Source organism: Puma concolor, chromosome A2 (assembly GCF_028749965.1).
Source record: "Puma concolor isolate L17-30 chromosome A2, mPumCon1.1.hap2, whole genome shotgun sequence".
Classification (NCBI taxonomy): Eukaryota; Metazoa; Chordata; class Mammalia; order Carnivora; family Felidae; genus Puma; species Puma concolor.
The window spans coordinates 75,200,504-75,223,801 of NC_141668.1; the positions used below are offsets into that span (position 1 = coordinate 75,200,504).

The following is a 23,298-nucleotide window of genomic DNA, read 5'->3' on the forward strand; positions in this document are numbered from 1 at the left end:
ATCATTGAAGGGGAAATACAGAATTAGGTTCCTGTGAGCCTCTGGCCACAACATTTTCATCAAGTGATCAATACATAGTTTTGTTTTATGTATTTTTTCTTTTTAAAGACACTTTTTAAAATATTTATTGTTAATTCACTAACACTGAACTCATGGCCAACAGCACAAAAACTTAGGCCTGAACAAAACTTATTTAACATACACATCATAGTCTTCTTGTACTAAGAACACTAGACAACATGCCAGCACCACGCTTGGGGGCCATTTTAAACCAAAAAATCACCAACATAAAAAAAGCACAAAAATGCAAAAAACATGGCACTAAGTAAACTACAGAAAAGACACTTGATCACAGTATTAGAGCTAAAACAAGAAGGCAGGGCATTGCCTTGTTCAACTTCCACTGGAAATGTGCATGTAGGGCGACTCAAATTTTTTACCTCTCTATGTTTGCAAAAGACTATGAAATCAATGTAAGTACTGGTTTTGGGGTTACAAATCAATTTTAGTCTGTAGGTAAATTCACAAATACAGAATGCACAAATAATGAGGATCAACTGTAAATTCTCATGTATCAAATTGCTCCAAGACAGAAAAATGAGGAATTATACCACTCAGCTAAACCCTGATGCCAAATAGGGCTGAGGACCACACAAGAAAATTATAGGCTCACTGTGTTATAAACAAAGAATCTAAAATGTTATATAAAATATTACTAAATTGAATCCAGTGGGAGATTAAAAGAACAAAATATTAGTAATATGTTTAGCTGAAGAATCCAAGGATGGTTCAAAACCAGAAAATATATTGGTATATTAATTAATACTTTAAAGAAATAAAACAGCACTAACTCAGTAGGTGCAGAAAAAGTACTGATAATTTTAACATTCACTCATGACGAAAAATTTTCTACAAATTTCTTAGCAAAACAGGACTTGCTGTAACACTTGGCCAACAGCTTGAAGATAAGGTCAACATAGAAGTATATAACAAAGCAAAGAGACTTTCAAAGCAGAGCTGGAATTTGACATGCTGTACCTGTTGCCACTCTAACTTGGAATTTCCTGGAATGTAAAATAATACATTCTTATATTATTCAAGCTAATTTTAGTCATGTGTTTTGGTTACTTCCTGACTAATATGAAAAGCAAGACCTAAAACAGTCAATAATTTCAGATGATATGATTACCTACCTAAAAAAAAAAGAATCTCATATCATAACTACTGGAACCAATAAGAAGATTTCATAAAGTGGCCACACATAGGAATGATATCTAATAATCAATAGCTTGAGCATCATCATAAACTTTGAGCAAATTTTTAAAAAATTTATCAAAAAGGCAATAACCATAAAGAAAAATGATAGATTATACTAAAAAAAAGAAATAGTGAGTCCTCAGTGAGAGAAAATATTGGCAATAGATATACCCAAGATATACAAAGAGCTCCTATAAAGCAATAAGAATAATACAGACAACACAAAAGAGAAATGAACAAAAGGCTTAAAAAGGTACTTCACAAATGATATCCAAATGATCAATGCACACTTGGAAATATATCTGGCTTTATCAGTCATCAGAGAAGAGTAAAATTAAATCTATGGTATGACAGTACTACACACTCTTACACTAAATTGCTATAATGAAAAGGGTACAGAATACCAAGTATTGGCAGGGGTGCAAAATAATATCGATGGGTTATGTACTAAATGAAACTGGAACTTTCATACACTGATAGTAGAACTATAAATCTGTTCAACCACTGTAAACATCTGTTTGACAGTATCTATTAAATTTATGACTAAGCCATATCCTCCCAGGCATGTAACCAACAAAAATGCATAAGTAAGTTCAAGTGTACAAGACATGTTTATAGAATGCTTCTAGAAGTACTATTTGTAATAGCCCCAAACTACCCAATGACCATAAAAATAGGGTGGATAAATAAATTGTGATATATTAACAACTAAAAAATACTACTAAGCAATAAGAATGTACAAATACCAGCTACACATAATAAGGCTGAATCTTGCAAACATAATATGGGATGAGAGAAGCCAGACATGAAAGAGTTCACAATGTCTGAGTCGATTTAAGTGAAATTCAAAAACATGTAAAATTTTCCATGGTGTTAGAAATTAGGATATTGGTTACCCTTGGTGTGGAGGCAGTGGTAGAAAGGGAGCATGAAGGAGGCATCTTTTCGTAACCTGAGTGTTATAGTGAATTTGCGAAACTGTAATAAACTATATACTCTCAGGAAGATAAACTTTTCTTCAATAAAACCATCCCCCAAAGACTACTGCAATAAAACAAAACAAAAACCAAGAACTTTCCTATGCACAATCAATAATCAGTTAGTAAATATATTAGAAGAAAATATCTCATTCAAAATAGGAATAAAAATATGACATACCTAGTAACAAATCTATAGGAAATTTTATACACACCTTTGAAAACAATTTTTTTTAGTAAATAAAGATATATATACTATGTTCATAGATGAGAAAACTCCCTGTAGTTCAATAGCTCAGTCATGCCTGCAGAAATCTGGCTGCAATGAGAACAACCCTTCTGCTATTCCCCGCAACATGTACGTCTCTGAGATGAGAGATTGATTATTGCCAGCTCTGAGACTTAGAACAGTTCAGATTATTGAAGAATCTCACATTTAATGGAGGGTCAAGAAGAGAAGAAAATATATGGAGGTTACCTAACATTCTACTTGACAAAAAATAAAGAGAAATTGAAACTTTCTAACCAGTACCTGTGTCCTGGTATGTAATTTCCATTTCAATGTATCTATAAAAAGATAAAAATTTGTGTAGTCCAGAAAGGATAAATAGCTCTAATTCTGGCATCTGCAAAGATAATACAAATCTGCAAATAACACATATTCTGCTAGATATTAAGGCACACTAGAGAACTCTAGAAGTTTAAACAGTGTGGAATTATCACAGGAATAGGGAAATTAACCAATGGAATAGAGAATTAGTAAAAAGACTCACATAATGACACTCAAACCTATGCTTAGTAGGACTAACTGATTTAATTGATCACTAACTAAATTGAATTGAATGCTATCAACTAAATGAGATATAACATTATTATGGGTCACCCACATTGTTTCTCTATAACTGCTTTACCTCTGAATTCTAGTTTTAGAACAGATTCAACTGAAGCAAACTATACTGAATACTATGCCTCATTATAAATGTTCAAGTGATATTAAATAAAATATTTATTATTGTCCCTAAACACTATTTTTCTATATTCCATTTTTAATTGGTTTGTGTTCCTTAAAAATGAAAAAAAAATCACAATTTCTAAGAAAGATCATAAAAATCAATCTTATTATACAAACTATCTTTGTGGTAGAAACTGACATGAGTGAATACTAATGGGTTGAGTATTAAAGAGCTGTGGGTTGGTAGGGGCATCAGTCCATAGGTAGGTGGGGCTCTTGGTTTGCTACTGCCCTCACCAGTTGATACACAGACAATCAGAGAGGACCCTATGCTGGCCGCACGGCTGGATTCTGCTCCCTGGGCCTGTTTGATTCTCAACTCTGCAGGGAATCATTAGAAACATGAATTCACAAAATTCATTGAGCCTAATACATGTAGGGCACTGGAATATGTTTGAGGAAATGTTTCTGACTGTGAAAATATCCACAATTTAATCAAAGGGGATAAAGACAAACAAAAAAAAAAAATTGCAACTGGAAGCCCTGCTTCCAACAGTGTAAGTCACAAGTATCCTCTGGAATTTGGATAAAGCCATGCCATTTTTATCTGGCCCTGCATCTGGGAGAAGTTTGCAATTATTCCCTAATTAGCCCTGAGATGTTATATATTGACTTTTTTTTTCCTTCTCGAATTGAATATGCAATGCCATTACTATTTGTAATAAAATAGATCTAAATTACAGTTAATACACATAAGAAATTCCTGCTTGTGGCCAAGAGGAGAGCATACTGCACACACAAAAATGGGGAAGGTCCATCACTTAGCTAAATGCTGTGGAAAACTAGAAAAGGCAGCATAGTGGGTAAGGGACTTGCAGAAAGGTGAGATCCTATTCTCTGAGAACAAAGCTAATGAGAAACAGGATGCAGGGCTTAGAAATGTCAGGGGGCATGTGGAACTGATTCCTTCTGAGAAATTTAAAATGTTTTGCAAACATAGATTAATCCTTATATTATTATTTTTTAATATGGACTTTTTTTTTTTTTTTTTTACCTTGCCCACTGAGTGGCATCTTATATTATAGTAAATAATGAAAAGAGTGATGTCAGTTCCCCTGTTCTCTGTTCTGTGATGGGGCAAAACAGTTCTCAAGCTTATGTAATAAGATGCTCCATATGTGGTACTGATGTCAGAAATAAAAAAGGCAAAAGGAGCCTCTTCTTGCTTTTCCATTGCCAGTTAAGTACATATCTTATGAGTTGATTTACATTTTATGACGAGTTTTTCCTTACCACGTTTACAGATGACTTTGAGATAATAAAAGTTTCCTTATATTAGAACAAAGACAAAGCTTCAGAGAGAAAATGTATCTGGATGTTTCATTCCCATAACATTTCTACCCTTGAAACTAATCTAAATGCAAAACTGGATTTCCAACAATGTAAAGGAAAGCAAGCACTGCTGAGAGCCCGAAAGAGCCCCAAATTGTCAAAGAGAGGAAATTCCTTTCTTTTCCATAGAGGATCAATCATCTTGAAATGCCTGCTCCTAATACTGGTAGCAGTGAAATAATCATTCACCTGATATAGTGTTTCTTAATGCTAGGGTATGTGTACTTTCTTCCTGAAGTCTAAGTTGTCTAAACTATAAATCACATCAAAGAGAAATCAGGGCAGTAGCTAAATATTCTGATAGAAAATCCTTCAAAAGTCTACATTATATAATAATTTTGTTGAAATTTGCCTGTCTTATGCATACAATATTTTGCAAGTTTTAGATAATCTCTATTTCCCTTTTCTTTGTCTGCTTGTTTTGGTGACTTTAGGTTAAAAATAAAACAAAAACAGAAGAAATAATTGTATGCAAAGCCATATGTCTAATTATTTTCTCATGATAGTACTTATTTTTCATTAAATTTCATTTTTCATTAAATTTCAAAGTCACTCAAGTAATCTATATTCATTGGGATAAATTAGAAAACACAGATAAACAGAAAGAAAAAAATAAGCATATCAAATAATATCAAAAGTCATCAACTAAAGATAATAGACATTTTGCTACAATCTATTCAGATGCTTTTCTATTCGTGTAAATTTCTGTATGAGGGATTTCAGTGGGCTTCTTCTAGACACAGCTACATTTTTTCAGCTGGCTTTCTTCTTTAAAAAAAAAAAATTTTTTTTTTTAACATTTTCTTATTTTTGAGAGAGAGTGAGTCAGAGTGCGACCGGGGAGGGACAGAGATAGAGGGAGACACAGAATCCAAAACAGGCTCCAGGCCCGGAGCTGTCAGTACAGAGCCAACATGGGGCTTGAACTGCGAGACCATGACCTGAGCTAAACTCGGACACTTAACCAACGAAACCACCCAGGCGCCCCAGCCTTTTTCTTTTTAAATTTGATATAAGTATCTTTCCAGGTCAATACATATACTTTTAACATTAGTTTTAATAGTTTTATTTAATCCTTTAGAGTCCTCGATTTCATTTTTATTTTCATTCAACTAAGTATTTTATGTCCATATAGTTTCTTCTTTAATCCATTGGTTAGTTAAGAGTGTGTTGTTTAATTTCTGTATATTTACGAATTACAGTTTTCCTTCTGTTACTGATTTCTAGTTTCATTGTACTGTGGTCTGAGAAGATACTTTGTATAATTTCAATCTTTTAAAATTTGTTGAGACTCCTTTTGTGACCTAATATATATTCTAATTTGGAGAATGTTCCAAGTGCACTTGAGAAGAATGTGTACAATGTTCTGTATATGTCTTTTGGGTCTAGTTGGTCTATAATATTGTTCCAGTCCTCTTTTTTCCTTATTAAAATTCTGTCTAGTTATTTTATCTATTATTGTAAGTGGCATATGTGAGTCTCCAACTATTAATCTATAACTACTCATTGCTTCCTTCAATTCTGTCAATTTTTGCTTCATTTATGTTAGGGCTCTGTTAGGTGTGTATATAATTATTATGCCTTCTTAATATATTGACCCTTTTGTCAATTTATAATACCTTTGTGTAATAATTTTTGACATAAAATCTATTTTATCTGATATTAGTATAGCAACCCCAGCTTTCTTTTGGTTACTATTTCCATGGAATATATATTTTCCATTCCTTTACATTCAATCTATTTGTGTCTTTGGATCTAAGGTGAGTCTATTATACACAGTATATAGTTGGATCATTTTTAACCCATTCTGTCAACCTTTGTCTTTTAATTGGAGAGTTTAATCCATTTACATACAAAGTGACTAACTCTCTGGGAATTAAGTTCTTATCTCTGACCCTATCAGCACCAGGAATCCACACCAAGGATGTGGGCTATTGTCCTCAAGGTTGTTGTTGTGCCAGGGAAGGTGGGGTGGGACAAAGTTAAGTTAAAACACCACAAAACTTTCCCACTGGTTTCAGTTGCCCCTTTCTTAAGCATTTAAATGGCTGCTGTAAATCTTTGATTATCTTCCATAGTTCTGACAAAATTGATTCTGACAGTTCTTCTAGCCAGGATTTCTGTTGAGGGATGGGCCCTTGGGGTTCCCCATTCTGCCATTTTTGCTGTCATTCTTTTAAAATATTCTTTCCCATTATATGTTATTCTAACCTTAACTTATTTAACAAATATCATATTTGTGGATATTTATGATGACTTAAAATTAGGGCTATTATAAATAACACTATGGTGAACACTTTTATAGCCAGAATTTATATATATTATTTCTCTATGATAATTCCTATATGAGAAATGCTATATTTTAGGAATAAAAGGATATAAATTTAGAATCTTATTAGATAGATGACATTTAACATTAGCATAGAGGGAAAAAGTCCCAGAGTCCTATTAATATATCAGGAGTCAATCTTATCCCTGTTAGGGCATTATGGTGAGGCATTTGAGTGAATTAGTATTTATTCAATTGCAACTTGTTTGACTCTTTCCTTAAAATAACCAATTTCAAATATGAGTTGTTGTGCATGAGTCAGATCTCTAGTGCTCTAGTGGAGGCTGAAGTTGTACACTAACACTAAAGACCTTGCTGTGCATTAAAGACAAGAGAGGGAATAGAACCCATGAACTCCAGACGATTTCTAATCGAAAGGTGATTTCCAGCCACCCAGAGGCAAGAGGCCTGAATGCCTAGGCTAATTCATCTACAGAGCACCATCAGAAAGGCCCACTCAAAATACCATTTAAAAAACCAAAATGTTACAAAGCATAAGGTGAACTGTGTCTATAAACAATTATACCTCTGAATAATTTATGCTTAAAGTATTAATACAGTATCTGTAGTAGAAGGTATTCAATAAATTCAATACATCCTTCTTTCTTTCCTGATAATCCTCTGCTGAGTCCCTTCAACCTCTCCTTCCTACTAGCAATGACAAGCTCCATATCTATCTATAGAGCAAAACCATTTTGTCACTCACATGTTATTCTATAATTGGAAACTCTAGCCATATAGTAGTCTACCTTTTGTTATATACTGCAGCTATTTATATTTTATTCTCTTGTTCCTTACTGGACAAACCAATCACAAACATAATTTGGATTGGAGGATTCATTCCTATGGGTAACCATATTGAGTTTTGACATTCAAGATTCATTATATTTTTCCATCTTCTTACTTTAACATGATATAATTTGTCTTTTAATTGATTTTAATAACAAAGAGAATATTTTTGAGTAGGAAGTCAAAGTGAAAGAAAAGTATATTCCTTTCTCCTATGTGTTGAGTGGGATCTGGGATTTTACATCCTACTTCTGGTCAAAATCCCCTTCACACCAATGGAATTCTGCAAATGGGGAGAGTCAGATATGCTGGGCAAACATTACCCCAGAAAACCTTTTGGCTGTTGGTGACGTTAGAAATCTTTTGCAAACCTGCAAAAATCATTCTACTTTTGGATGTAGTATGGTGCTGCTTCAACTCCAAAATGCTATGGATCAAAGTATTTCAAGACCAATTTTCAAATTCCAGAGAAGGCTTACAGTATAGGCTTTTGAAGAGGAGGTTAAAGAAGTTGTCTTTTCTATTATTAATTTCCTGTTATATTTTCCCCCAGAATTACTGTAGAGACAAATTATGAATTAGAAATAGGAAATGAATTTAATTAAATTCTGTCTAGCACCTGTTTGCATCCTTCCACCTATTTCTTCTAACTTGTACTTGACCATAAGCATCATTATCATTTTTTCAAGGGTGCTCTGTATGAGAATAAATGGTTATGTCTCCCAAGAGAAGGAGAGCATCATTTATCAAACAGCCTAAACTCTATTCCTATTTATTCTTCCATTCATTATTTATGAATTGTCCTGTGTACATTAGGACCTAAGCTACATGGTGATGGAAGAGGTATGTATAATTTTCAAAGAATTAATGTTATATCAGAAATTCAGGGTCAGCATGCTATTTCTGCCAGATACCATGGAAATATCCAAGGCAATGTTTAACCTTTCACACTTTATAATTAAATTCAATGCAAATTAAAATGCACAAATTTGAATTCATTCAGATTGTACTGTGAATAACTGTTAAAACTTGTTTTAATTTTCACTTTTCATCCAGTTATTTGGGAAAGATTTACTTCAGCTTCAGTCTGAAATGTGGAAGCAAAGTGGCTTAGATGTGCTGCTTGAGAGTGAAAGTATCTTATTCATGTGTAAAAGTCTCTTTTCTAGTGGGTCAGGTGTTAAAACAAATAATTACTCAATGAAATATGTACTTATTGATAATTTTTTATGGATAACAATTAAGAAATGTTGACAGTATCTTCCTTTTATTTTCCAATTTCTGACAGGGGTACCAAAACGTTCAAGGAGGGTTTATATAATCACAGCTCAACTAGAAAAAGGAAGCACTACAATTCCTCCTAGGAAACAGTATTCTTGCTGATCCAGGAAATTTCAAAATTTGGCTCTTTGCATTTGTACCAAAACATTACAGAGATTTTTGGAATCAAGTTGCTAAAACCTTGGGTGGCTCATTCATCTTCAGTAATAACATTGAGATTTACTGAATGAGCTAGCCAGAAGCAGTAGGAAGAAATTGCCCACAATTCGGTACAGCATTTTTGTAACAGACAAAATGTCAAGTTAAAAAAAAAAACCGGTCAGTTATGAAATTGCAGCACACTTTTCCTCCACAAATAAAGCCCAGTGTGACATTTTATATAAGTTGCATTTCAGAAAACAAGGAAATGGCATCTTTTATCTCTAACTAGGCTCTAGAATTAATTTACTCTTTTTTACTTGCATCAATATATTTGTCCTCCAATGGCATATGTTTCATCAGGGCAACCATGTGGAAAACTCATATACAAAGAAGTAATTGTTTCTTGCAAGGGCAGGGTGAACAGGGCATTAATGTAATTTTGATGACAGATAAAGTACTTTGTTATAACAGAGAGCATAATAATGAAGAGACTTATAGAGGACCTGGGTTTGTCGGTCTATGGATTTCTTCCATGGTAGAGTAGTAAAGTTGGCTCAACCATTTTAAACAGCTAAGTACAGTACGAATATTTCTTATTACTTCTTCCATCTGAATGGAGTAGCTTACAGCAATTTTAGGAGGTTTTAAAGATTTTATAAAGGTTTTGTAATGCAGACTTGGTCCAATCAGGTAACAATGACATGCAGTTGTTTGTATCTTCAGTGGTTTTTAAGTGTGTAAGAGACATACTCCATAAATGGAGTTCATCAGCCTTTGGGATACAGGATAAACCTATTGAATAATTTGTAGCAACACTAAAGAGAAATTATATCTAGAAATGGGGATTTATGTGGTGATTGAGTTCTTATGGATATAGTACAAGAAAATAAAGATGAAGATATTGACAATATTTTAATAGAAATGAGTGAGGTTATAAGGGCTAATCCATACATATTTCAGGATTGTAAGAAAATAAAAATGGTGGAGAGGGAAGCTCAGTGGAGGAACAATCAGGAGACTGGATTCTAATGCCAATTTAGCAACTGAGCCACCTAGAGCAAGTGACCGATGGTGGGGATAATAATGCTTGTCCAAGTTATTTCATATAGCAGTTACAACATGAGCCATGTGTTAAATAATAATAAAGTTCTTTGAAATTTAGAAATTACCCATCAGTTGTTATTTCAGAGCAAGTTTAACAACCAGAGGTAGACAGACAGATCTTGCCTAAAAAAAAAAAAAAAAAAAAAAAAAAAAAAGACAAAGGTGTACCTTCAATAATTTAGCATTCCATTAAAATCTAAGTTGTATCACCTATTAAATCTCGATCTGTTTCCTGAGGTAACATGGGTTTCCATGTTAAACTTCAGCTTTAACATACCCTTTTATGCAGTGTATGGCATCACAACTTCATTGTAGGTCTCTGGCAAGGATGATTGAGAGTTGTTGATGGAGGCTCAAAATGTACATTAAGGGAAAATGTATGTCTTCTAGTGTACTCTCTTTGTGAATTCAGCTTCAGGGTAATGTGGGGATTTTAGAAAGATCTTTACTATCAAGTGGATTTCTGAAAGCTGACTGGCTGTGTGTTGGGCAGAATCAGACCCCCCAGGCTAACATAGTCCTAAATGGAAAGACATACAAATGGAATGAGTTAAATAGAATTATTTTCTAATACAATATGATTACTTCCTGAGAAGATAGTTCAATTCAAAGTCTTTATGGATCAGGTCAGAGTAATCATTATTAACCAAAAATGGATTAATCAAAATGTTGCCAAGTTGAGCCTTGGTGGGTCCACCTTATTAGGAAATGATTAATTTATAATCAGCTTACTAATTTTCATTTCTTTGTGTTCAAAGAAAGGTTTTGTTTGTTAAATATAACTGCATGAAATCTTAGCTTGATTATGAATTTTCTTAAACTTCTACCTTGCTTCTGCTGACTTATCCTAAGTCCAAATAGTGGAATTCAAAGCTCTTTTCATAAGCTGTGAAACCTCAGAATTTTGGAAATTTAATGCATCATTGTATTTTATTCCTCCAAAACTTAATTCTGTGATTTCCTCTTCCCTTTCAATTTAGAAAGAGAATTACTTAAGAACCAAGAGAAAGATCGTTTGACAATACTTCAGTCCAACAGGAAGTTCTGTAAATATCCAAAGAAACCTCACTCGTCAAATATTGCCAAGTTTTTTTGCAGACTCAAGATATTGTGATAGTTATAATCAGCTCAATTCCCTCCTCCTTTGCCATTTAGAGTTCCCACTGTCAAAAATAAAATTAAAAATAATTTTAAAAAGTAGGAAAAGAGAAATCATGAATCATTAGTTGGGGTTGGAACACATCAGTTGTTTATCCTCTATAATTTTATTTTCCTTGAATGGTTGGGTGGGGACAATAGATTGAAAGACCATTTAGAGTCAAGATTCCGGGTTATACTTTTATTTCTGTGTTCTTCCATCGAGTTGAATTTCCCTATCAACCAAATACTGAGATTCTGAGTGTACTGCTAGACAAATGTTTATATAGGCTTAAGATTCTTGGATTAAAGATGCTATAAAGGAAAAGAATATTATTGTTATTACTCATGAGAAATAGTTTTAGTGCTGATTTTGGCAGAGTCTGGCTGCCTTCATGTTGGCTAACAAAGAAAAGTCAACACAAATTCTTCAAGCACATTTCTTTGCACTAGGTACTAACAGCATAAGAGCTATCAGGCTGGGAATTAAAAACATTTCCTTTAGAAATATGTAACTGAATAAAAGCAGTCTTTCTCATGAAAATAACACAAGTAATTTGCCTACTCTTGATTAACTATCTGGTAGATTGTTGGGCACTACCAGATACTCAAAAAAGACTTTTTGATGAATTCCTACCCACCCCACCCCCAACCTGGTTAATTTTATCCTTTAACCAACCCACCTGAAATAAGAAGATTATCCAGAAAGAGTCTTTTAATAATAATAAATTATTATTATATTTCTCTACTTTGAGATTCATATTTCCTTCCAGAGAAATTTATAAGGAATGGCCATATATCAGCAAAACCACAAGCTTTGAAACATTCTCACAGAAATGAGAGTGTGAGGATGGATTATCAATTATTAAGAGTTTATGTCACTCAAATTTTTAATTAGGATACTTTCAGCTACAGGTTAACAGAAAACTTCTATTAAGCAGGTTAAAATAATTTATTATTTTCCAGAAACACAGTTTCTCAGGGTTTTAACTCCACCTCTCTAACATCTCCCTTAGCTCTGCAATGCTTACATATGGATTCCTTCTCAAGTAGACGTCAAGATGCCTGTAGCAGTTTTGGGCATCACATCTAGACATAACTCTGTCCAGAGGAAGAAAAAAGGCCATGTCTTCTTTCTGAAATTTTGGGAGCAAGAAAATCCTTCCCAGAAACCTCAGTTCTTCCTAGCAGACCTTCCCCCATCAATCATTGGCTAGAATCAGGTCACATGCCTTTCCTAAACCACACAATAGCAAGGTGAAAGGGATGATCATTATTGGTAAGCTAACAGAGAAGCATTTATGCTGGAAGGCTCCCACCATGATACCTTTACCTGAGTATTTAATTCCAATCTCTATAATGTAAATCCTCTTAAGTACATATTCCATAATTTATCAATCCAGAATACACTCTAATTTGAGTATGTTTTTGAGTATATTGAAGTTGCCAACTTTAATAACCAAGACATTAAAATCATCTAGTGTTAAGAGTTTCTCTTCACATAATCTATTTTATGGATTCTACAAGAATAAAAGTAAGGATATAATAAAAAAGATACAAAGTGTCCCTAGCTTTAAGTATCTTCACTACAGGCTCTGGGACTTCTCAACCACTGTGACTTCTCAAATGCCAAGGCAAAGAAGCAGATAGGAAGGGCAGGGGAAAATGATTATCCCTATATTAAGACCTTAAACCCCTGTATGCCAAAATAATTTTTACTGGTCAAATTAATTACACTAGAATAATAATAACAGCACTGGACAGGGAGAGACAGGGGGAACATCTAGCATTGCCGTAGGCAGATGTATTTTCTTATAACCAAAGAACTTTGCTCTATTGGACCTTATTCTTAGGAATAACAAGAGGTTCTGAGCTGGAGTCTCCAATGCTCCTTTTCCCCTAAAAAAACATGACATTGTGTCCTTTAATATCTGCTATCTTTCCTTGAAAGGAGCTACTAACAAGAAGAGAAATTGCTTCCAAGAAGATAACCTTAGAGAAAACAATCCCAAATGAACAGGACTCAGCTTGATCATCTCTGAAATAATTGGGTACAGCCTCTCTGAATGACCCCATGACCAAAAGCATTGTTATTTATAAGGTCCAGAAGAAATACAGTGTCTCGATCTCAAATACCTTTATCAGTATGTACACAGTAGAGGACAGAGGAAAAGGAAGAATCTTTTATGGGAAAATATAAATAAGATAATATGGAAAACACTGCATTTTTCAACTCTCTTTAATTTATGAAGCATTTCTATTTGCTCATCTGATCTTCACCACAATCTGATGAGACAGAAAGAAGATATGTTATGGTCTTCATATTACAATTGAAGAATGAGACTCAGCCCAGAAATATAAAGTTATACTGGCAGAGCAACAGAGTTGGTTCTTTTCAATAGAGAACTATCTCTAGGGAATTTTACCTATTTTTTAAACCATTAAGGAGCTCTTTTTTTTTTTTTTTTTGTAAGATGCTTTTAACTATAGGAACTGTTATACAAACAACTTCTACAAAGTATTGATTGGTTGGGATTCTCATTTATTCTGACTACCTACCATGTGCCATGGATGCTTAATTATGTCTCCATACTGAAGTATGTTTATTCATATCTCCTGGATCTTCCCTCTAATTTGAAGATTTTTCTGGTTGTGAGATATTTTGATCTTGAGTTTAAATCTCTTCTTTAGATTTAGAGTTAAATGATTATTCTAATCTTTCTAATTCTATGCCTTTAAAACAGGAAATAGAATAACCTAAGAGTTTAAGAGCAAGGCATTTGCCCCATTCCACACTTAATGCCTTCTTGGCAGGCTACCTAGTAGAGTTTTTCACAAAACTACCTGCATAATCAGAGACAGAAATAATTTATGTTACTCCAAGGACTTTCCAGTTACTACACTATTTAGCTATAAAATTTCCAGGACAGATGCACACTGCTTTTTAAAGGCACCTTAAATAGCACTATTCTTAATCTTTTAACGTGTTATCAGTTGGGCTAAGTAAATTCACCAATTTGAATTATTATGAATCCATGCTCATGCCAGGCACTTAAGGAGAAAAAGAACTTTCAGAAATGGTAATTTAACCACCCCGCTTTTTTGGTGATTTAACCCTCTTGGTGCAAGAAAAGAAATGCCAATATGGAGGATGGAAACAAGTCCTGGCCGGTAACAGTCAAACCAATGTTTTCTCCACAGACCATGATGATACTTGTAATTACTGTCACCTAAATCAAAATGATTAAAGTAAAATCATGTCCTTCCAGATGCTCAGCATACACTTCCTCACAGTAAATTAAAGTCACTGTTAAGCATCTGAAATGCCTATAATTTGAACCACAGCTGCAAGAAAAGTCACTCAGTTGTGAATTTGTTAGACCATATGTTATTGTACCAGTGTGGGTTTTCTTTCCCAAGACCCCAGTTGCCCCCACTGGGATAATTTCTAAACGACTGACATTGACTTGTACTCACAACTACTCCATGACTAAGAGGTAGCAAATTAAATGTAACAACAACAAAAAAACTCCTTTGGAAAATAGAAACTTTTAAAAATAGAATTAGTCCCATGTTTCAGGTTTGAACTGCTGAAAAGAGTCTACTGTTTACCATAAACCTATCTCCCCCCTCCCCCACCCCAACATACATCAATAGCATCAAGATGTGGATAGCTTGTTATAGATGATTTTAGGATAATTCTAAAAAGCACTGTTTAAAACACCATTTCCATTTTTTCCCACAAATGGAGCTATTTGCCAAATATACAGATTAACTATGACATGGTTTCTCGCAAGTGTCCAAGTTTCTCTTCCAATGGAGAAATAGGCAAATGGTAGTCAAACAATCAAAGAAAGAAGTGAGACAGGGCAGCTGGAAAATCCACAAAGAGAAGAATCATTCTTTGAATTACTAAATTGGATCTCCCTGTTGACTAGCTTCAAAATGTTAGAGAAACTCATGAGTCTTCTTGGATGATTCACTAAGAACTAGCATAGAAGGTTCTTCTATAGATGCCTCAATCATTTTAAGAGCCTAGAAATTAAACTGTCTCTTGAACAGCCTATCAAGAAAGCACTTCCTACCAGTTAATTGTATAAAATGATATATAAAAATAGAAATTTAAACTAGTACAAATTCAAAATTTGAAAATTGAAGTATATTCTGATTATCTTATAAGGTACTTTCTATAAACCAGGTAATGTATCTTTTATATGCATTTTAGTCTGGGATAATGATGGAGAAAGCTGGGACTGGTTATTGAATATATATTCTTCAAATGACTCTCCATTTGGAATTTTGACAATACGCATGTCACGTATTACATCTTTCTAGGCATCTTTTCCAACATTTTTGCAATTTCTAAGTCATAGTCTAATAATCAATAATGCTATTCTTAGAGACTGGAAACCAATTTCCATGTAGATAAAATTGCATACTTCTCCTTCTATAAATTTTCTAAAGCTCTGATTCTCACACCAATACATGCTAGAATCAGTTAAGAAGTTTCTGTAAGAAAAAAATGCCAGCACTTGAGCCCAACATCAAGGACAATTAAAATGACAATCTTTGGGCATGTAACCCGATTATCAGTACGTTTGAAAAGCTTTCCAGGTGACACTAATGTGCAGCCAGGGTTGGGAACCTCCAATTTGGTCTAACCCATTACTTTATAGATGGGAATATGGGAGTTCAGAGAAGTGTGTTGTTCTAGGTAATATAGTTTAGTTAATGTCAGAGTTAAGATTAATACCTCTGTCTGCCTATATGTGCAGCCAAGTTTTTATGTCATGTGTAATATCACCTAGCATGTTTAACTTTATTATCAACTCTTTGCAAATTTACATACAATAAAATGTAACCATTTTAATATGCAGTTTGATGAGTTTTGTTTTATTGTCTATAACTATGTAATCACCTCCCTAATCAAGATATGGAACATTTCCAGCACCCCACAAAGTTTCCTTATGCCCCTTTGCAGTCAATTCTACTCTACCTCCTGCCATAGGAACCCTAATTCTATTACTACAGATTTTAGTTTCACTTGTTTTATATCTTTATGTAAATGGAGTGGGGTGAGGAAAATGCAGTATGTGTTCTTTTGTCTGCCTTCTTTTACTTAAATGTTTTTGAGATTCATCCGTGTTGTTGCTTGTATTAATAATTCTTCCTTTTTATTGTTAAGTAATATTTTTTGTATGAGTATACCAAAATATATAAATACCCATTTATCTGTAGAAGGATTTTTAAGTTGTTTTTAGTTTGGGGTTATTATAAATAAAACTGCTATGAATACTCATGTAAAAGACTTTCTATGGACATGTTTTCTTTTCTGGGTAAATGCTCAAGAGTTGACTTACTGAGTCACATGTTAAGTTTATATTTAACTATATAAAAAATTGTCACATTTAAAAAAAAATTTTTTTTAATGTTTATTTATTCTTGAGGGAGAGAGAAACAGAGTGTGAGTGTGGGAGGGACAGAGAGAGAGAGGAAGTCACAGAATCTGAAGGAGGCTCCAGGCTCTGAGCTGTCAGCACAGAGCACAACACAGGGCTCGAACCCACAAACTATGAGATCATAACCTGAGGTGAAGTCAGACACTCAACTGACTGAGCCACCCAGGTGTCCCTTGTCACACTGTTTTCTAAAGGGGTTGTACCATTTTACACTCCCACTAGAAACTATAAGAATTCCAGTTGCTACATATTCTCTCCAACACTTGGTATTAGTTTTCTACTACTGCCATAATAATTTGCCACAAGGTTGGAGGGTAAAGCAATGCAAATTTATTATCTTCTAGTTCTGTAAAGCCAGAATTCTGACATAGATCTCACTGAGCTAAAACCAAAGAGTTGGCAAGGCTCTGTTTCTTTCTCAGGGCTCTGGGGGAGAACCAATTACCTACTCATTGAGGGTGCTGGCAGAACTCAGTTACTTGATGTTGTAGGATCAAGATTCTCATTTTCTCACTCACTGTACACTGAGGATTGTTCTTTTCTAGAGGTTCCTCAATTCCTCGGCTTACAGCCATCTTCCTCTGTCTTCAAAGCCAGCAACCACCAGCGAGTTGAGATCGTTTCCCATCATATTTCTCTGACCCATTATTCTGCCTCACTTTTAAGACTTTATAGGATTAGATTGAATCTATTCAAATAATCCAGGATGATCTCCCTATTTCAATTCCATCTGTGACCTTCATTCTTTTTTGCTATACAATATAACATATTCACAAGTCCCAGATATTAGGATGTGGAAATCTTTGTGAGACCACCTTCTGTCTGCTGTACTCCCACCCCAGACCTTGAGGCTATTATTGTCATTCCTTTAACTTCTATATCTGTTACAAACTCCACTTAACAATATTATTAATTTTTCTTTAAAATCAGTTGTCTTTCATAAAAGGCCACAGATTGTATAATTTCATTTACATTAGATGTGAGAATAGGCAAATTGAGAGACACAGAAAATAGCTTAGTGCTTTCAAGGGGCTGGGTGGGTGAGTGGAGGATGGGGAGGACTGCTAGTGGGTACAGCACCACTTTTCAAGGTGATGAAATGTTCTGGGATTAGACAGTGGTGATAGTTTCACAACCTTGTGAACGTATTTGAAACTACTGTACACTAGGGGTGCCTGGGTGGCTCAGTTGGTTGACAGTCCAACTTCAGCTCAGGTCATGATCTCACAGCTCGTGAGTTCAAGCTCCGCGTCGGGCTCTGTGCTCAGAGCCTGCAGCCTGCTTTGGATTCTGTGTCTCCCTCTCTCTCTGCCCATCCCCTGCTCTCACTCTGTTTCTCTCTGTCTCTCAAAAATAAATAAACATTAAAAAAAATTTAAAAAACCCTACTGTACACTATACTTTAAAAGGGTGAACTTTATGGTATGCAAATTATATCTTAACTGGAAAAAGAGAGAGAAAAACACTTGTCTTAGAAGGAAATTATGAGGAGAAAAACAGCTTTTTTACCAGTCTCTCTCTACAAGGAATCAGCCCAACTGCCCTGTTTCTGGTACTGCCACATACTGTACTGGAAGCTATAGTGAGCAATCCTGATAACAGGAAGTATAAATACCTGACTGGAGGTTAAACTATAGATACAAGCCCAGTTCAAAAAGAATAATGAAGTTAATATTTGAAGATAACTCCATTACTTCTTTTTAGTTTAGGGTTAAGCTATATATATATATATATATATATATATATAATAAAAATATATGTAGTGTATAAGGTACATTAATCTCTAACATATAGCTTAATATATTTTTACGTATACCATTATGGCTTCTTTTTCTTTCACTGTAGCACTGACTAAACCTCAAATAAAATACTGAAGAGAAATGGTAATAGTATATACATCCTTGTCTTATTCTTGACCTCAAAGGGAAAGCATTCAATATTTCACCTGTAAGTGTAATGTTAGTTATAGGCATTTATCTATCTATCTATCTATCTATCTATCTATCTATCTATCTATCTATCTATTTAAGAGAGTGTGTGCAAAAGAGCATGGGAGGGGCAAGGGAAGAGAGAAAGATCTTATGCAGAGTCCCACACAAGGCTCGATCTCACAACCATGAGATCATGACCTGAGCTGAAATCAAGAGTTGGGCATTTAATTGCCCCAGGTATAGGCTTTTTTTAGTTTTTAGTCTATCAGGTTAAGAAAGCATCTTTCTATTCCTAGCTTGCTCTTTGTTTAGTTTTTAATAATCTTAATAACTTATTACCATGTAGAAACAAATCCACAGTGTCTCAGATATAGCATAAAACTTAATCACTTAATAAATATTAACTTAAGGAAAATAAGATACAGTCCTTGACCTGTACCACCTCATGGTCAAAATGTTGTGGGATTAATGAGGAGACAGAAACTGACTTTAATAGAAAGGAATCAAGGAAGGATTCAGAGAAAGTATCTGAGTCAAATCTTGCAGGCAGACAAGGTGAGGAAAGGACATTCTGGGTAGAAGTCATAGCTTGAAGATGTGAAAGAACATGGGACTATGAAAGCCATCAAAATATTTTAGAAAGATCATTCTGCTGACAGGGCAGGTGGTGAAATACATAATGGATGATTATAGTTGAAAAGCTAATTAGGAAGACAATGGTGAGGATCTGAAATAAGGGAGATATGCTCAAGAGAAAAGGGTATTATATAGTGAGCTTTAGGGAGTAGGAACAACTCACCTGATGGTCTTCGAGGTAGAGAATGAGGGAGAGGAGGAAATCAGTGTTTCCTTCCCAGTTACCTAGGTGACTGGTGATCTAAACTAAACCTACAGAGGATTTCAAAAGGTTCAGTTCTGGATATGCTGAGTCTGAGAAAGGCCACCAAGTGGGATGTCTAAAAGGAAGCTGAAAATGTTGGCCTCACACTCCTGATTATGATTTAGGATCAGTCCTGGTGAAGTCTCTGATCCAGAAGATGGATTACTAAAATAAATCCAGGATTGGTGCTAATAATTTGAGGGATTTACAGCAAACTATAGATCTAGAAGGGCTGTCAGGCACCATGCTTTCCCCCATTTAGTAGTTAGGATCTTTAACCCACATGCAGTCTGGCCATTGGAGGGTTCCAAGCCCCCTTACATCACTTTTTTTCTGGGCCTTGGTCGTGAATTATTTTCATCATTGTCCTTTGGCCCTTAATTTATTTTGACCTCTGACCCAGCTATCCTGGCCTGTACCTAACTTTAACACAAATATGGAAGAACCCTCTTGAGGATGGATTCTACTCCAATACAACCAAACAAAAACTCAAATGCAATTCTAGGAGACATAGAAGAGTTCTGTGGATGACCTCTGAAGGCATTCTTGAATGAGTGGCATGGGACTTAAACAGTGTATCACATACCCAAATAACTTAAAATTTCTCTTTGCCATTCATCACTATAAAGACTACATCAATACATCAACTGCCTAAAAATCTCTAAAAATATCTTCTCTTTCTCTCTCTCACATTTTCTCAATACTCACTGCTGTAGTCTATTCCCTGCTACTTTGGTCTCCATTTCTACATGGATAGTGTATATACAAATATAAACACAAATATAAATATATTAAACAAGATAAACACACACACCATGAATCATTACTGATCCCCAAATCTCTTCCCAGGGGAAGGATGAGAAGAAATAGGAATACATTAGGTATCTGTGTGCTTAGTTGAAATGTGGTAACTAAATGCAGATCAGCACTTGGCTAACAACCACTGGAAAAAGTAGGGGGTCTTGCGTGGAAATGAGAAAATTCACCAAGGTTTGGAATTAAAGAAGGCAGGCTGCTGGGAGTGGGAAGTGAAGGTGAGCAGGAAGAGGATAGCCATGCCAAATAGCATAGCTGGAATGTTAGACTTTGTAGGACGGAAAGGTTTACAAAGCACACCAAGGAAGAACTCTAGACATAACTGTTGACTGATAGAGCCCATTCTTGTCTCTCTTACGATGGGCTGTGGGAGGAATAAGGAAATTCCATCCTGCTTGGTGAAGTAGTCTCAGCCATAAGGGCTTATGGTCTCCCTGTAGAGATCATCAATGTGATCTCTAGACCCCTTCTAGACCCCTACTCCAGTGTCCACATCCACCCTTCATGAATCTTCACTGGAGTTTCCTCCCCTCTGTTCTTTCTGGTGTAATAAAATCAAGCTTTTCAGGCTTTGGAGACTCCAAAGAGAAAGAAGCATGATCTGAATTTACCCAATGAAGAGAGAGAAAGTGTCTTGATTCAATTTCCTTACCAGCCGACTTCCTCTGGCTCTAAGAAGCAAGCATATTCATCAATGCAAGCATTCATTTTCACTCACCACACACTCCCTCCAACCCCACCCCAAAGGCCTCACAGACTATCTCATATGAAGAAAGCATATTTCATGTAATGCTGACATCATCATGCTAAGGAGCATTTGGCCCCCACCAATAGGAGAGTCACAACTTGAGTATGAATGACTCCATTTATTATGAATGGCTCCATCTGCAGGTGGCTCTCACTCCAATTAGGCTCTTCTTTCATGAAAGAAATAGACTAGCACACATGTGTTAGGTCTCAGTCCATTTTGCAACAATAGCTGCCATTTATTGATATGTAATTCACTTTGCCACTTAATCCTATGTGATCCTCACAGTGACCCAGCAAGGTTCATATTGTTAAATACTTCATGAAGAAACTGAGGCTCAAAGATTTAGAAAATTGTCCAAGGTCTCATACATGGTGAACAATGAAGCTGGTATTTGAGCCCAGATCTAGCTGTCTCCAAAATCCATGATCATAACACCGTATTGTGCTACCTCTTAGCATGAGGTGAGCAGAGATGAAACCAAAGGAAATATCACAGGACTCTGGACTTTTAAAACAGATGCCTATGTGCTTGTTAGCTTTTTAGGGGGAAAAGTGAAGCAGAATCCTTTACTCTTCCCTTCCTCCCTTTCTCTCTTCCTTTCATTATAAAAGGCTAAAAGTAAACACAGAAGAATCAGAAATAATGGTGTAAAACTGCTTCAAACCAATCTCTGGGTAAATAGCTATGAAAATATTCAGTTGCTTTATGATCCCATTTAGAGTTAACATTATATTTATAGCCTTTTCCCTGAATACACATTAAGGTAATATTGAACTTTTGGTAAAAATTATATCATACATCTGTGCTGACAGCTTGTTTCCTGAACACAAATCTTTATCTACTACTTTCAGCTTTCAATATTTTCTCCAAAGATGTAAGTTAGGACATTAAAAGGTCCAGAAATAAACGTAAAACAGATGGGATTAGATTTCTGTGGGGAATGACAGCCATACTGAATTTAATGGAAACCAAGCTAGAAAGAGGTCTGAGAGGAAAACCCATGAAGCATACATAGGAAGGACCGTGGCTTGGGATGGAATCTCAAGAGTGTACATCTGACTTATAATCGCAAGTTGCCCTTGAAGTTGGGTGTTCTTTAAGATGTAATTAAGCGATTGGTCATGGGACCTTACTATGATACAGGGCAAATATTTTCAGTCACTGAACTGATGAATAGCCAAGCACTGACATTTTGTGAGTTTAGTATTTATTTCTTTCATTTCCCTTCTTAAGCAAGTGAAGAGCCTGGGGCTCTCATGAAGAAAGAGGTCCCAAGATCTGTGGCTAAGGCACTGGATGTGCCTGTGGTCATGGAGCAAAGGGGAAGTACTGGACTGAACTGAACTCAGGGAACAAAAGCCCACTGAAGTTTGAAGGATCAGCAAGAGGCTTGGCCTTTCTGGTTCAGGAGGCTGAACTTGGAGGCTAATGCAAGGTAGATAGAGGGACTCTTTTCTGGAGTCTTAGCTAATAGCCAAGAAGAAAGGTACAGTGGGAGTCTACAATTAGTACAGGATGGTTATGGGCAACAGCATACATCCTAAGACAATACAAGTGAACTTTTTTCTTTCCTGTTTATTCAATCCCTACCTCTCAATTGTATTATTGCCACAAATATTTAAATATCCTCTGGCCTCTATTTAATAATAAGAAAAGAATTCCTATTTAATGTTGTTTTCCTTTCATCCACCATCCCTCCCTTTTTTCTTCATAATGAAATATGTCAAAACTCTATATCCTCACATTTCCTCATATTCCATTAACGATCCATTTCATTGGATGGCCTTTGTTCCTCCACTCTAACAAAATGGCTCTTTCTAGACTTACCTGTGACCATGATACTGCTAAATTCATCAGAAAAATTTTAGCTCTCATCCTGTTTGGTACTCAGCAGCATTAACCCCCACCCCTTTGCCAGTGATCACTCTATCCATCTTGAAACACCCTCTTCCCTTGGCTTCTAGTCCCCCCCTCCCCTTACCCACTCTTCAGGTTTTCCTGTACCTCTCTGGCTGCTCTTAATCAGCTTTGTTGCCAGCTTATTCTCCTCAAATCACTAAATGTTAGAGTTGGCTAGAGGTCAGTGTCAGACCCTCTTTTTT

The 23,298-nt window shown here is 35.3% G+C and overlaps 1 protein-coding gene across 12 annotated transcripts in view; it reads right to left on the bottom strand.

Moving 5' to 3' along the window:
* Nucleotides 1-23,298, bottom strand: part of LOC147583271 (uncharacterized) — a 461,332-nt gene that overhangs the window by 311,495 nt on the left and 126,539 nt on the right. The gene's annotated exons all lie outside the window — the stretch shown is intronic.